A 15390-nucleotide genomic window follows, 5' to 3' on the forward strand; every position below is an offset into this window, starting at 1 on the left:
TGATATAGAACAAATAGAAGTGAATCAAATTTTCACTCTTTCAAAAAAAAGTACAAAGACTAGGGACACTTGATGAAACTACATGGAAATACTTTTAACACAAACAGGAGGAAATATTTTTTCACTGAAAGAATAGTTAAGCTCTGGAACTCGCTGCCAGAGGATGTAGTAACGATTAGCTTATCTGGGTTTTAAAAAAAGCTTTTAACAAGTTCCTGGAGGAAAAGTCCATAGTCTTGTTATTCAGATGGACATAGGGAAAGCCACTGCTTGCCCTAGGATTGGTAGCATGGAATGTTGCTACTAACTGGGTTGACTTGGATTGGCCACTGTTGAAAGAAGATATTGGGCTACATGAACCACTGGTCAGACCCCCGTATGGCTATACTTATGTTCTTGTCTGTTTTGAACAATTTTAGCCGTTTCTTCATTACGTACGATGGATAGAATTTAAATAATTTTAAAACAACTAGAATAATATTTGGAATCAACACATGCAATAGACCCTTTGTGTGGAGGACTCATAGTATGGAGTCCTTGTTGGTCTCTATTTTGGATGTCTTGAGACATTTTTAGGCAATGTTGGATTTATCTGCTGCGTTTGACACAGTGATCTATGCTATTTTGATTAACAGAATGAGAGCTAGTGGTATCACAGGTCATGTGTTGTCATGGTTTGTCTCTTTTTTGGCCAATCAAAAGTTAGAAGTACAAAGGGGTGATCAGTTTTCACAGAAACGGGCTTTAAAGATGAGTGTGCCACACAGTTCATACCTTTCTCCAGTGTTGTTAAATATCTATTTAATACCACTGTGTCATCTGATAAGCTCTCTCAATATTCATTATAGGGTTTAAGGAGACGACATCCAGTTTTTCTTCCTTTCTGATACCTCTATTGAAGATGCTATTGGGCATTTACAATCTATCTTTGGGGTCATAGCAATAACCAGCTGACCTTAAATGTAGAGAAAATGGAGATTATGCTTTTGGGTGGACAAGGTGAACATTAGGTTCCAGAGAAGATTAAACTTTGCAAAAATGAAATTTGTCTGACACAAGAGGTGCGTAATTTGGGGGTTATTTTAGATATCCATCTAAATTTCAAACCTCATGTTAGAAAGGTAGTGCACAGTTCATTTTTTAAATTAAAGATGCTAAATAGGTTAAAGGGCTGTATTCCTGTTGAAGATTTTAAGCTGTTGATTCAAAGGTTGGTTGCGAGTAGTGTGGATTACTGGCCATTATTAAGATGGACTTGGAAAAAATCCATTGATTATTTCTAGGATAAGCAGCATAAGCAGAAGTTAGATCTTACCTGCTAATTTTCTTTCCTTTAGTCTCTCCAGACCATTCCCAACAGTGGGTAATGTACCCTCCTACCAGCAGATGGGGAGACTGAGAACTACTAGAGTCTTGAGTACATAACCCCTGTGTAGTCCTGCCCACTCTTCAGTATTTCGATTGGCAAAGCCAAGATGGTGGAACCAAACAAAACAGCCCCCATAACAATCACCCAAGGAAAACCAGGAACAACCATCACACAACACACAGCGAGGGCTCAAGAGAATCTACTTTAATGGATTTTTTTTCCTTGAGTTCAGATTAAGTCTGTCTGTTTTGTTTAGTTTCCTCTTTTTTGGCTAACAAAAACTGTGATCCTTCCAAAGTCTGGAGTCCATCACAAGAACCGGCCCGAACCAACTATGAGAGAAATAAGAGAAAAACCTGAAATAGGGTGGGGTTGGAAAAGACTAAAGGAAAGAAAATTAGTAGGTAAGACCATTCCCAACAAGTGGGAAGTACCAGAGCAGTACCTAACGAGGGTGGGAAACAAAAACCCTGGGCCAACATAGAAGCCCCAAAATCTGCCTTCTTCCTCGTCTGCACATCCAACTGGTAATGTTTAACAAAGGAAAGAGGACGACCACGTGGCCGCCAGACAAATGTCTGGAATCGGAACCAAGGCGTGCTCCACTCAAGATGCAGCCTAAGCACGAATGGCTTGGCCCACAACAGCACCGGACCCTGCCTACCACTATGCAAATAATCGGACAAAATTGCCTCCTTAATCCAGTAAGCAGGAGTGGTCTCAGAACCCACCTCACCCCGTCACAGGCCAGCAAACAAAATGAGCAAGCGGTCCGACTTCCGAAACTCCTCTATATGGTGCAGATAGCAGCAGAGAACCCTCTGCACACCCAAACAACTAAGAGAGCTCAACTCATCTCGCAAAACACCAGCAGAGAAACTGACTGGTTCTGTAGAAGTATTTACCTGAGATCTCACCTTTGCTGGTCTTGGCCTATACAGCCATTCTATTATAACAATATGGATTTTACAGCCTGTGGCCTGTATGCATCAGTAACCATCAGAAACCAGCTCTGTTACAAAGGAAAATTACTGCTGAGCATACCATGATGACTTCAACTAAGGACATATTCTTTGTTACAAACTAGCCCAGTTATCTCCTGGGAAGATTGGAGGAGAGAGACACACATGGCTCCAGGAGTATGGGATCAGACAGGGAGGTTTGCATGCCATCGATAACAGTTTCATGGCTACAACAAAGGCTCTCTTCATGACCATGACCGTCTGTGATCGGTCCACAGGTATCATCTGACCCATGGATGCCAAAAAGTTGGACTGAAGAGGAGGAAGAGAGGACCGGAAGACTGGCAGAAGGATAGAAGACTCTGAAAGAGCAAGAGACTGATTTCCTAAATACCAGTGAACAGCATACCTTGTAACAAACTCACAAGGTTAGCTCAGCTACAATATACGGCCTTACCTAATGACTGTGTCATCTGCATCCAGAATACAGATCTCGGATTTATTCCTGGACTGAGAGACTCGCTGAGGCTTCAGCTTGAGTCTCAGAGGAGGAATCCGCTTCTTTACCATTGGAAGTCTGCCACAGACGGCAAGGTGAGATAACAGGATATACTACCTATGGTCATGGGGATAATTAGTCCTTCGCTTTTGTCTGAGACAGATGGGTTTTATGACTTATGGTTTGTGAATTTACCTACTGTGTATGATGCATAAGACGTGTGGTGTAAGTTCTCATAATAATCATTAGGTTATCAGTATTGTGATTGGTTGTGTAATCACTCATTTAGTTAGTCCATTAGGATAAATATATATCACTAGTAAAAAAAGGCTTGTTTCTGACACAAATGAAACGGGCGCCAGCAAGGCTTTCCTCGGAGTGTGTATGTTTGAGAGAGAGTGTGCGTGGGAGATGGAGTGTGTGTGTCATAGAGAGAATGAGAGACAGCGTGTGTGTGTGTGTGTGTGTGTGTGTGTATGTGTTTGTGTGAGAGACAGAGTGTCTGTGTGTATGAGACACTGTGTGTGTGACAGAGAGATAGAGTGTGATAGACAGGGAGTGTGTTAGAGAGAGTGTATGTGAGAGACAGTGAGTGTGAGCTCCCACCCCCCCTCTCGCAGGGCGCCCCTCCCCACCCCCACCTCTCTGGTCTCAGGACCCCCTCCCCACCTCCCTCTCCAGCCACCCATGTCCAGCGACCCTCCCCCCGGCGCATCAAACCCCCTTACCACCTGCAGCTGCCAGTGGTAACGCTGTCTGGCTGCTGCTGCTTCCCCTGTTGAGCAGCAGCGGCCGCTACAAAAAGAAAAGAAGCAATGTTTTTAAACCCAGCCCAAATCATTCAGAAATGCCCGAGTCTTACAACACAGTCTCTGCAGCCGCTCCTCCTCTCGCCTGTCACATCACTGCGCTCCTCCGGGGTCTTACTCCAGGGGCAGTGACGTGGAAGCGAGAGGAGGAGCGGCTGCAGAGACTGCGTTGTAAGACTCGGGCACTTGCGAATGATTTGGGCTGGGTTTAAAAACATTTATCGCTTTTCTTTTTGTAGCGGCTGCTGCTGCTCAACAGGAGAAGCAGCAGCGGCCGGACAGCGTTACTACTGGCATCTGCGGGTGGCGATGGGGTTTGATGCGGCGGGGGTGGGGGGGTGTTGATGTGCTTTGGGTGGGGGGAGGGGGGTGTTTGATGTGCTTGGGGGGGGATTGGGTGATGCGCCGGAGGGGGGGGGGGGGGTTCTGTGGTGCCGCGCTTGTAGTTTTTTGATGCACCGCTCCCTGCCACTTGCTCCGAAGTGGCAGGGAGCGGCCCACTGACAGCTGATTCCCAGGCAGGGGGAGGAGTAGGGAAACAGCATGTTTCCCTACTCCTCCCCCTGCCTGGGAATCAGCTGTTAGTGACGTTATCCTGGCTACGGAGCCTAGCTCAGCAACTCCAGGAGCCACGGACAAAGGCAGTGCCACATTAGAACGCTGGTGGTGAGAATTATTATATAGGATTATCTATATTGTGGTGATAATCTATTTTTATAGAAAGTTATTTTGTATTTTGCTTGGCATTTTGCTTCATAACTATATATATATATATATATATATATATATATATATATATATATATATATATATATATAATTTCTTTACCGAATAAATAATATATATTCCATCTGTGGCATTGTTCCTTTTTCCAGCACAGCTAGCTAGCCATTGGGCCAAAGATGTACGCTTTCCCTAGACACAAGTCCAGAATAATTGCTATTTAGTAGTGTTCTATCAGCTAAGTACCTCAGTATACATACATATTGGGAGCTCGTCTTGGTCCCTTTCTTACAGTTCAGATAAAAGGAAGAAATGACAGGTACAAAAGAAGGGACTGGGTGGAGAACCACTAGCTCCTCAAAGAAGAGAAGGAAGGGCTCCCTACAGGACAAAGCCTGCAACTCTGAAATGCAACTCACCAATGTAATAGCCATCAAAAAGGCAACCTTGATGGAAAGATCTTTCAAAGAGGTGGAAGACAATGGCTCAAAAGGGAAAACTACCAAGGCAGCTAGCACCAAAGAAAGATCCCGAGGCGGCACCATCGGTCGAATCTGAGGTTGTTAAGTGCTCAATACCATGGAGGTACCTCGCCACATCCGGATGAAGCACCACTGACCTGCCCTGAATCAGCCCCTGGAAGGCCAATGCTGAGTGGACCCAGAGCAAAGAGAGAGACAAACCCTTCTCCAAACCATCCTGAAGGAAATGCATATGCCACATGCAAACGTATGTTTCCAGAGCTCAGTATGGTCACAACAACTCCTAATAGCCTTTCCTCAACAATCGTGCCCGCTCAAGAGTCGCGCCGTGAGAACCGACCCATGTCTGGCATGACCACTGAGCCCTGCTGCATAAGAGGACCCAAGGGACACAACAAAAGAGGCTCCCCGACAACCAGGTGCTGGATGTCCCCATTCCAGGGACATGGGGCCTGGAGGTCGTACAGCAGGACCACACCTGAGCCTGCAGCTTCAAAATGCGCTGCTCTTGAAGAAACACCTACCCAACTGGTATCAAAACAAACCAAGAGGTATTCCAGACACTGGACTGGGGTCAGTCTGCTCTTGGTGAAGTTGACCAGCCAGCCGAGCCACTCGATCAGTGGCTCGCCGGCTCTCCTCAAATGACTTGGCCAATGACCGTCCAGGTACAGGTGCACAAGCACCTCCTCCTACCGCAGGTGGGCCACCACTACAAAACATGACCTTGGTGAAGGTTCACGGCACTGTTGCAAAACTGAATGGGAGAACCCAGAACTGAATGTGGAGCCCGAGAACTGCAAAGAAACCCAAGATAGGTCAGGTGGATCAGAATGTGGAGGTAAGCTTCCGACAGATCCATGGATGGCCGAAACTCCCCCTTGCGAATGGCCACAAAGACCAACTGCAGCATCACCAGGGAAACATTGAGAGCCCAGTTGACTCCCTTGAGGTCCAAGATAGGATGGAAGGACCCCTCCTTTCTGAGCACCACAAAGTAAATAGAATATCTGCCAAAACCACAATCGGACAGAAATAGCCTCCAAGGCCACCAGCCTGTCCAAGGTCTGACAGACTGCCAACGACTTCTGTGCTGCCTTGCAAGCCAAACACGTTGGGAACCAGCAAAACAACTCTGGTGAGAACACCCGGCTGACAGGCTCGCAACTCAGGAAAACAAGGGGGTCTCAGACTCACCCAAGTCCTTAACCAATTTCTCCAAATCCTCGCCAAAGAGATAGGCCCCAAAAGGGCAACTGATTGAGATGCACCTTAGATGCCACTTCCGCCGACTATTGGTGGAGCCATAGCAACCACTGTTCGGCCACTGCCAAAGCCAAGGTCTTCACCGAAGCCTTGACCAGGAAGGCTGTCCCAAACAAACATGACGTGCCACATAACCACTACAATTGGCTGCCTGTAAGGCCAAAGATTAAACCTCATTGGACAGTTTCAAGAGCACCTCCATATGGTGATCCTGTGGATTCTTCAGGGCAGCACCACCTTCCATGGGTACCGCAGTCTTCTTAGTCACCGCCGTGAGCAAAGCGTCCACAGTTGGCAAACAAAGACGCTCCTGTTCCTTGTAAGAAAGCTGATAGAGGCGAGTCATGATCATCGCTGTCCACAAAGGAGCTTCCAGATTCTCCCACTAGGCCTCAGCCAGCTCCTTCAAATCTCTGTTAAAAGGGAAGACCCGCGGAGGGGCACATGTGACCTTCAATAAGGGATCCCCTTTCAGAAGGGACTTCCTCCTCGAGACCAAGGCACTGCAAGACTGCAGCCATGAGTAGAGGAAGCTCCTAGCAGTGGAAAATCTGGACCATGGATAAATCCTCTCCAAACGGAGCCTCCAAGTCCTCCAACACATCCAGGAGCCACTCCCAGTCCTCTTCCAACTCCCCAGTGTCTGGAGAGGGCCCCAGGTGACCTTACCATCTGGGCCCACCCCAAATGCGGGCACTTGGCCCCAGTGGGACCCCGCTGAACCATGGAGCAACCTACACAGTGGAGGGACCAGGAACCAGAGCCTGGACCCCTGGACTCGAAGGACCATACAGATCCAGGGGCCCCACTGCAACTGCAGCCATGTCCAAAGTTCTTCTATGAACAGGCAAACCTTGCTTCAGACAAAAAGCCTGATGCAACAGGAACACAAACTCTGGTGAAAACGGTATCGCGTGCGGGGGGGGGGGGGGGGGAGCCCTCCTGCATTACACAGCTAAGAAGGAACCGAACGCCAGGGATACTGTCGCCACCACTGCTGCAGTGCCTTCTGTTGCCTCCTCATAGATGCAACACAAGCCACTCAGGGGAGAGAATACGTGGCATAGCGCCACATTATCCCAGAGGCAGCCGCCATGTGTACACGTGGCAACCACGCAGTCGAGGACCCTCCAACCCCCCTCCAACAATAGCACCCCCATCAGACACCAAGACCAGAGGAGGACTGCAAGTAATGCCAGCCAATGAAGCTCTGCTTCTTCTGCTTGAGTTTTGGGGGGTTTTTTGCTGCTCTACAGTTGTTCCCCATATGCCCAGGGAGCATGAATGAACCCCTCAGTTTAGCCGAGGCTACCAAACCACCACATTCAGAGGGGATGGTCCAGAACCGTGGAATTTACACCCCCAGAGCTCTAGGGGCCAGGGCCCACAACAGACAGATGCCTTAAACACTCACCCACAGAAGGGAGGTCAAAAGGCGTTTGTCTTTTATATAAAAGAAGACTCGAAATCCACCTCCAATGTTCAAAATAAAACAGGCCTAGGGACAGGACTGCAAAGACCTATCTACCATCTGCTGAGAGGACCGAGAAAAACTGAAAGGGGGCAGCACTGCACAGGGGATATTATAGTCAAGACTTTAGTAGTTCTCAGTCTCCCCATCTGCTGGTAGGAGGCGTGATTTCCTTTAAAAAAGCGGTAAATAAATAAATTAATAATAAATATTACCCACTCGTTGAGAATGGTCTGAAGTAGACACTATGGAAAATCTGTTTTACTCTTTTGGGATCTCACCACATACTTGTGACTTGGGTTGGTCACTGTTGGAAATAGGATACTGGGCTTGATGGACCTTCGATCTGTCCAAGTATGGCAACACTTATGTTTCAAGTCAACCTGGACTTGGAAGCAGTATCAGTTGCCCAGTGCCTGAGTTACAAGAGCTGCCTGGCAGAAACTATTTGCTTTGCCATCAAACAAAGGAGATCAGACAGGGAATTCAGCAAATAAGCCAAACCCACGTTGATAAATGGAAAATCAAGGGTAATCTGGAGATCAGACTCCCTAGAAGACTCGCTAGCCAGCTGATTTCAATAAAGATACGCTCTGGCTGCATAAGAGCACAGTAGCCTGCACAGGTAAGACAGCAACTTCTAAGGAAAGCTGTCTGGTGGTATCCAACTTTCTGTCATGAGGATTGGATACAACCTTAAGACCTCATGCATGGGAAAAGATTTAAATGGCTTTCTAATATCCACTATAATAGGGTCAGGGGTGGTACCCTGAGACACCAGAGAGGCAAAATATTCAAGAACTTCTAAAGCCTTAGTAATGAAGGCAGATAGCTCTTCTTTACCAAACATCTAGCAGCTGTAGTGTTATCAACATCATCAGCAGATAGTTCCCCTTCCTCTAAGGAATCGCTAAAAACAAAATGACCAGATGCTACAGAAAGATCCCCTTCAGAACGTGGACCTAACAGCAGCACAGATTCAACATCCAAGTCTAGAGGATAATCTAATCTCCTCCATGTAGCGGTAAGTCATTCTGAAGCTGGCTCCTGAGAAGATTGGGGGGGGGGGGGGGGGGGGAGGTCAATAAATAAGCCCATTGAAGCAACAAACTGAAATCAGGAGAGAAGGGGAACATGAGACTCTAAAGCTCTAATAGTCACAAGAGGCAGCTAACAAGTTCAGTGGAGCTGAATCTGACATAAGAAGACTGCAGCACAGGAAACAAGTTGTCAGCAGCTGAGAGACACATGCAGGAATCCCATAATGGCCACACCATCCCCACACTCTCTAAGGAAATTGGAGCCAACTTCTGAACAGACCGTGAAGTCTCTCCTCCTGCGTGACAAACTCAATTCAGGACTGACTGAAAAAAATTTCAGTCTGCCCTGATGCTGCAAAACTAAGACAAAAATAAACCCCATTGAGTTTACCAGACATAACAGAGAAAAAAACATGCTGAAATACTTTCTCCACAACAATTTGAGGCAGCCTTTTTTTTGTTTTGGAGGAAGAAGTGTAGCTGCAGGTGGAAAGTCAAGGGGATGGGGGGGGGGGAGTCCAACTAAAAATCTCTGGCAAGACATCATTTTGTTTATACTCCTTTAATATACCATCTTTCATGTCAGTCCTCAATTGATCCTCTTAAAAATGCTTGTTATTTTGGCAAGAAGAATGGGCAAAAACTGCATCATACCACTTTGCAAAGTTGGTAGCCACTTTTTTTTTTGTTTTAAACTGGCAGTTATTTGTGCCAACAGGGCTTCCAACTAGAAACTTGCACAGGAACAGGGTTCACTGGGTTCCCGTGGGGACGGGAGCAGTTCCTGCGGGCTTCCCGTGGGGACGGGAGCAGTTCCTGCGGGCTTCCCGTGGGGACGGGAGCAGTTCCTGCGGGCTTCCCGTGGGGACAGAAACAGTTCCTCCAGGGTTCCGTGGAAGTGTATGCTGCACTTCTGCTAGCCTCTCACCTACCGAGTATAAAGTTCTTTTACTGCTGTCTCCTCCTCCTCGCTTTAACAGCACAGATGTGGAAAATCTCCATTAAGGAGGTGGTACAAACACAAATGGTGACGGAATTCAAAAAGGCATAGGATGAACACAGAGGATCTCTAATTAGAAAGTGGAAGTTTAAAAAAAAACCAAAATTTAAATGGCTGCATGTGTGCGGATGTGATGAACTAGGGCTGATACCGGGCAGACTTGTAATGTCTGTGTCTCATATATGGTAATCTGGTTTAGGATGGGCTGGAAAGGGCTTAGATATCAACTTCAGTGGCTGGAACATGAGGACAGTACTGGACAGACTTTTACGGTCTGTGTCCCACAAATGAGAAGACGAATAGGCTGGAGTGGGCTTTGAAGTAAACGCCAGCAGTTGGAACATAAGGATAGGCCGGGCGGATTTCTATTGTCTATGCCCCAGAAATGCCAAAGGAAGACCATAAACAAGTATATCACATTCATTGTTGATTTAATTATTAATTGATAGAGTGTTACTGGGCAGACTGGATGGACCGTTCAGGTTTTTATCAGCAGTCAATTTCTATGTTACTATTAATCCTCGCAGCTCCAAGGCTGACGCACAGACCTCAGCTCTGACAGAGGCACAAGTAACAGATGTCACCTGACCTACTTTCACATGCATGTGGTGAACTCTTAGTACACTGTGCCAGTGAATCAGAGACAAGTCTTACATGTACACATCAGTGTTCCAACTTCTGTTCCTTCGTTGCCTGCAGTACTGTGGCTGGAACCCAGAGAGAGACAGAGAGCCCACCAGAATTTTATTTTTAATGTACCATTAAATGCTTGTGGGACTGAGTGGGGACAGATTAAATTCTTGCGAGGACGAGTAAGAATCTAGTGGGGCCAGGTAAGATTTCTGTCCCCATGCAACGCTCTACTTCCAACAAGGACTAAATCAGCTGTTGTGAAGAGTATTTGAATGATTCTCTATTTGTTCTTTAACACTGAGGGCCAGATGCACTGAGGAGTGGCCTAGTGGTTAGGGTGGTGGACTTTGGTCCTGGGGAACTGAGGAACCGAGTTCGATTCCCACTTCAGGCACAGGCAGCTCCTTGTGACTCTGGGCAAGTCACTTAACCCTCCATTGCCCCATGTAAGCTGCATTGAGCCTGCCATGAGTGGGAAAGCACGGGGTACAAATGTAACAAAAATAAACTTAACAAGTCAGCAACGTGGTTTTTAAACTGGTTCTAGCCAGTTCAACGAGCAAGTAGTAAACCATGACATGCACAAAAGGGTTCTCCGAGCCATTTTCCGATCACGGTAGCAACTAACGAAAACAGAATGCAAACGAGCTAACTACTATAGTAATGTGGACGTGTTGCAATGCACTACCATTTCCGATCCATGCACAAAAGCAATCCGAACCCTTTACCGTGATATATTGAAGGTGTACTCAGAGGCTGCAGGTAACTCCAGAGCTGTCATAAAGCACGTCATAACACATCCATATAGTGCGTGCATAAGCCTCCGACATGCTATATATGAGTGGGTACGCGCATGTGCACATTTGTCAGCGAAGTCATGGCTGCACGTGGGAGAAAGCCCAATTGAAAGTCTAGAATAGGCTGTGTGAATCATTGAAATAAAGTGCTCGGTACATTTTGAGCATATACAAATGTCTGAAGACTTTTGCAAGGCAGTAAATATATAATCAAATAGCAGGAAAACATCTTGGGGCAAAACAAAAAGACATTTAAACCAGGCTTTTAACAAATGTTCACTGAATGTAGAAGCCAGACCAAAAACCTAAGAAACCTCTTTTCTCCTACAACTCACATCTAATGTTGTCTACAGCAAAGTTTGTTGTTGTTGTTTTTGAGAGGGGGGGAAGAGGTGGGGGGATTCTCTTCAAGATCAGCGTCAGGTCCTTTAGATATTGATTTACCAAGCCTCTTTTCCCATTTTTGTTTCTGTTGGCAAAAAAAGTTTTGTAAATCAGTACCTAAAGATAACACTATACATCACTGCTAAGAAATCAGCAATTTCCTTTCCATTCAGCTATGTGACATCGGCCACCTGATTGGAAACAAAGAGGCAACTACTGCCTCCTTATTTCACTCATCATCATCGTGTTATATGGGTTCCCACCTCTCTCTCATCCCTCAAAGCTACCGCTCCCTCCCCTCTTCACCCAGACAGTTTGTTATAGCTACCCCGCTGAGCCTTCACTTTATCTCGCATATTCCCTCAGCCTTCATCCAGTCTCTATTAGCCCTCTATCATACCCTTCCCCTACTGGGTTTTTAACCCAGTTCTTCGTGCACACCTTTCCAGTCTAGCCGTCGCCTTTAGTCTTTCTATCATTCTCCTCCCCGTTCCGCCTGTATCCAGTCAATCTCTCTCTCCCCACCACCCACCTTCACCTAGTTTTCAATTCTAAGAGCCTACCACTTATTACCCTCACCTTGCCGACTGCAACTACAAAAGAAACTTCCCCAGAATTCCCGCCGCTGCCATTCTGCTCTCTAAATGCCCGGGCGGGGCAGGAAGTTCACGAAGTCTCGCGAGACAAAGCAGCCCGGAATCAATGTCGCCATTGCAGAGTTTTACAGCAAATTAGCCAGGTTACTTGAAGAATGGCTGCAGGAAACTTTTTGCGGTTGCGAGTTATTGGACCACTTTCTTGCCGTGTGTGAGGCTTTTTAGGAGTTATTCAATACTGGCCCAAGTTTCATTCTGGTGATCCGGCACCCTCGCTGTGTATTCCAAGCCTCATTCTGGTGCTTCAACCAATACCTTCATTGTAGGGTAAACCTCACTCTAGTTCTCCAATAGCCTTGTGTGTGTCCAAGGCAAGCCTCATTCTGGTGTGGCTGGCAATCTATTTCTGTTTGTGCCTGCTGGTGATGAGATTGTGGCAAACGCCGGGCCGGCAAATTTATAGTGATAAATAGATCTTTCACACACTTGATGACTGTTACGCTATGTTAGAGGCCTTATGAAGGTTTAAAATCATGATAAACTAAATTCGATTGCCAGGAGTTGATGGATTTACATGTTTTAAGAAAAGTAAAAAAGATTGGATATTCTTGTTACATAAATTTGTTTTATGTACAGGTTTAATTGTTTTTCAGTGTGAAAAGAGAGAAACTAGGCTGGGGAAAGGAAGTGCAAGAGAGCTTAAAACATGAGCCCTTCTTTGCTTTTTTAGTAGGTGAGAAATGGTTTTTTTTATTTTGGCACGTTCTCAGCAGAGTGCACCTGATGCCTGCGGGGGTTTTACCTTTCCTGGTGTTGTGTATTTCCTCTGGGAGGCTGCAAGCAGGGCCGGTCCAACCATTAGGCAAGACTAGGCAGTCGCCTAGGGCCACAAACGGCAACTGTTGGTCAAAGCAAAACAACAGAGCCTGACAGCCACACAAATTCAAGAGACAACCAATGTGCACTTTTACCTGCAGGAAGAGTGGTTATTTTTCAAGTAACCCATTTACATGGGTAAATTACATTTAAAAATTGCACTCATTATGTAATATGTGAGATATGCATAACACACACCAAAATTTAATATTTAAAATATACAAATCTAAAATTTGGAGAGCAAAAAATATAACAAAGTAATTTTTGCTCAAGGCACTAATGGAAGAAAATCGAACCAATTAAATTAATTAAACAAATGAAACCTCAACTGCCAAGGGAAGCCTAAACAGATGGCCCTCCACTACTGGCTACTATCACCGATTTCAAATGGCCACCCTGTACTACAGTTTATGCCTTGGAAATATATGGCTGGAGTATACAGATGGAACAAGTTTCTCTGAAGTGCTATGTTTTTCATTTTTCAGCTGCTGATAAACTTTAATAGAGAACTGATTTTTTGATTATTAATGGATACCTGTTTTTTTGTAACAACGCTTTTTTTCTCTCAGTGGGTATTGTTTTCTGTGGTTTCTTTTTTTGGGGTTCCATTTGAAACCGATAATAGTAGCCACTAGTGGAGGGCCACCTATGTAGGCTTCCCTTGGCAAGCTGAGGTTTTATTTGTTTAATTAGTTCACTTCTCTTCCATTACTGTTTTGAGCAAAAATTACTTTGTTATATATTTTAAAGCATTGCATCTTGAAGGGCATATTAGGGACCTGAAAGTTAATAGAAGATGGCATAAGGCTGAAGGTTTGCTTAAGGCATCCAATACTCTTGCACCAGCCCTGGCTGCAAGTACTGGTGGCTCTGCTGTTTGTTCAGTCAAGGGCTGCAGAACAGCTGAGCTGGTGTAGGGTTTTGTCACTTTCCCCAATAATAGGCTCTCTTACTAAGCCACAGTAAGCACTAATGCATGCTTAAAGTAGGTTAAAAATCACTACCACAGGATGTGCTCAGGTGTCTTGCAATACTTTGGGGATCGATGCATACTTCCCATGTGCTAGAAAAATGTATTTTTTAGCGCTGGGAGCGTGTTTAGGGGTGGAGAATAGGCATGTTCCATGGTAATTGGGTACCATATGGCAATGTAGCTGTGCTAACCGATCAGCACAAGATTAACAAGTGAGTCCTTACTGCATAGAAAATAGGTGGTGGTAAGTGCTCACACGCTAATGAGAACATTATTTCATGGCCATTAATAGGGAAAATGGGGCTGTTTTTACCACCATGATAAAAGTGGCCTGAGAGTATAGCGCTGCCACTTTTTAGTGCAGCTTAGTACAAGGGCCCCAATATTTGTTTGTGATAAGCACTCTATTAATTTAGAAAATGTCAATTTTTATTGTGGCTACTTTTTCACTCTGGATAGACAATTCTGTCCTTATCTGTATGGTCTTCATCATTGCATGCAAACTGCTACAAAAGTCACACAACATACCCACTTCACTCAAAACTTATTGGGATCTCATAAAGAATAGGACTCAAAACTTGAAAAAGATTGAAGGTGCTAAACTCAACAGAAATGACTTCCCTCCACCCCCTACCCAGCACACAGTGAAGGAATTTGCTACTGTTTGAGCATCTAACTCCTGGCTCAGATACAATTGTTTGGTAGCGTGTTGCTCATGTGGTTTTACTTTTAAACCATACCTCGGTGATTGTAGTTTTGGTGCTAAATCAGCTGCTTTTGGGGCACAGTTACTTCTTTTATACATACTACACCTTTTTCAGACTCCTGATGCAGGCCTAGTGGCTGAAACATGGTCCATGTTGAGTCTTGCCCAATTGACAATAAAGACTTTTGAGCATATAGAGCGCTGTCGGGGCAGATAGAGACGCATAAGAAAGATGGATGGTGGACATAGAGAAGAAATGTCAAAAGGCCAGAAGACCCTAGAGGGAGTTAAGAAAAAAGCAGAAGAAAAACACTAGGACCAAAGCAATGCTCAGACAACAGATGCAAAAAAAACAAAAAAAAGTATTTTTTTAAAGTATTGTTTTCTGAATTTATTACATAAGAACATAAGAGTAGTCATACTGGGTCAGACCAATGGTCCATCTAGCCCAGTTTCCTGGTTCTAACAGTGGCTAAGCTAGGTCACAAGTACCCGGCAGAAACCCAAATCATGGCAACATTGCATGCTACAAATCCCAGGGCAAGCAGTTGCTTCCCCATGTCTGTCTCAATAGCAGACTATGGATTTTTTCCTCCAGGAACTTGTCCAAACCTTTTTTATAACCCAGATAAACGAACTGCTGTTACCACATCCTCCGACAAAGAGTTCCAAGACTTAACAATTCGTTGAGTGAAAAAATATTTCTTCCTATTTGTTTTAAAAGTATTTCCATGTAACTTCCTTGAGTGTCCCCTAGTCTTTGTACTTTTGGAATGAGTAAAAAATCGATTTACTTCTATTTGT

General features: G+C 45.2%; 1 protein-coding gene across 2 annotated transcripts in view; it reads right to left on the minus strand.

Annotated features, from left to right (window-relative positions):
• The window catches only part of MRPL11 (mitochondrial ribosomal protein L11), a 102989-nt gene extending 90876 nt beyond the window's left edge, over positions 1–12113 (minus strand). Inside the window, exons 1-2 of one of the 2 annotated variants that reach the window (XM_030219784.1) lie at positions 12015–12106; positions 11387–11520 (exon numbers count right to left, since the gene is read on the minus strand). The gene's annotated coding sequence lies outside the window, so the exon portion shown is untranslated. Of the gene's footprint in view, positions 1–11386; positions 11521–12014 lie in introns of both variants that reach the window. The other variant, XM_030219783.1, reaches the window with a different exon arrangement.
• Between the last annotated feature and the right edge of the window lie 3277 nt (positions 12114–15390).

Source organism: Microcaecilia unicolor, chromosome 11 (genome assembly GCF_901765095.1).
Source record: "Microcaecilia unicolor chromosome 11, aMicUni1.1, whole genome shotgun sequence".
Lineage (NCBI taxonomy): Eukaryota > Metazoa > Chordata > Amphibia > Gymnophiona > Siphonopidae > Microcaecilia > Microcaecilia unicolor.